Source organism: Oncorhynchus clarkii, chromosome 32 (genome assembly GCF_045791955.1).
Source record: "Oncorhynchus clarkii lewisi isolate Uvic-CL-2024 chromosome 32, UVic_Ocla_1.0, whole genome shotgun sequence".
Lineage (NCBI taxonomy): Eukaryota > Metazoa > Chordata > Actinopteri > Salmoniformes > Salmonidae > Oncorhynchus > Oncorhynchus clarkii.
In genome coordinates, this window is record NC_092178.1 from 4888799 (window position 1) to 4890184 (window position 1386).

The following is a 1386-nucleotide window of genomic DNA, read 5'->3' on the forward strand; positions in this document are numbered from 1 at the left end:
TGTGCCTTCGAATCAGTGGGTGTTTCGGCCTTTAATCACTAAACACTCTCATCAAAGGTGGCCAGCTAAAGGGTGATCAAGCCTTAGCTTGTGTCCCATGCCCAATTAAGATGTCCCACGGGACTATGCAAGGCATGGGCGTCCTCTTCCCTGAGCCAGTCCGACAGCTGACCGCATACCTCATATGCCCTCCTCAAGTTGGAGGGATCTGAATTGGGTTCTCAGGTGGGGGTGGGGGGTCATGAAGTTATAGCCCAGCAAGGGTCCTTCCGTTTAATCCAGATCCACTGGCTGCCTCTTTCAGCTGCTTGAGAAACTGCTCTGACGGTCTGCCGCAGAGCCTGTCCATGGATTCCAAGTTCTTTCAGCAACCTGATGGTGGAAGAAGCCACGAATCCTCTGCATCCCACTTCAACTGGCCAGACTTTTGCATTCCAGCCACGCTGAGTTGCGTCTGCTGCCAACTCTGTGTAACGCAGTTTCTTACGCTCGTAGGCCTCTTCAACAGAGTTTTCCCACGGGACTGTGAGCTCTATGATGTACACAGCCTTTCGTGAAGGGGACCAGAGTACCATGTCTGGCCTAAGGTTGGTAGAAGCAATCTCAGGTGGAAAAATTAGTTGCTGGCCAATATCGACAAGCATCTTCCAGTCCCGGGCCATGGCTAGGTGTCCAGTTTCTGGCTTTGTAGGAGGATACTTGGGCCTTTTCTGTCCCTCCCGGATGAATGTTGTTGTTTTGACAGGATTGCTTGTTTTTGGAGGTAATGAATTGGTTGCACTCCTCTTGGTCTCAAGTGCTGCAGCCAGGCTCTTGAGGACCTGATTGTGCCTCCAGGTGTAACGGCCTTGTGAGAGGCTGGTCTTGCAACCTGTCATTATATGCCTGAGAGTTTATATGCCTGACTAATATAGTAGAGAAGACTATAATAGAGTAGAGTAGAATATAATATAGTAGAGTAGCCTATAATAGAGTAGACTAGAGTAGAGTAGACAATAGAGTAGAATAGACTATAGAGTAGAATAGACTATAATATAATAGAGTAGACTAGAATACACTATAATAGAGTAGAATAGAGTAGCCTATAATAGAGTAGAGTAGACTATAATATAATATATTAGAGTAGACTATAGAGTAGAATAGATTAGAGTAGACTATAGAGTAGAATAGACTATAATAGAGTAGATTTGAGTAGAGTAGACTATAATATAGTAGAATAGACTATAATATATTAGAATAGACTAGAGTAGAGTAGACTAGAGTAGAATAGAGTAGATTATAACAGAGTAGAGTAGAACAGAATATAATAGACTAGAGTAGAGAATAAGAGTAGACTAGAATATACTATAATTGAGTAGACTAGAGTAGAATATACTATAATAGACT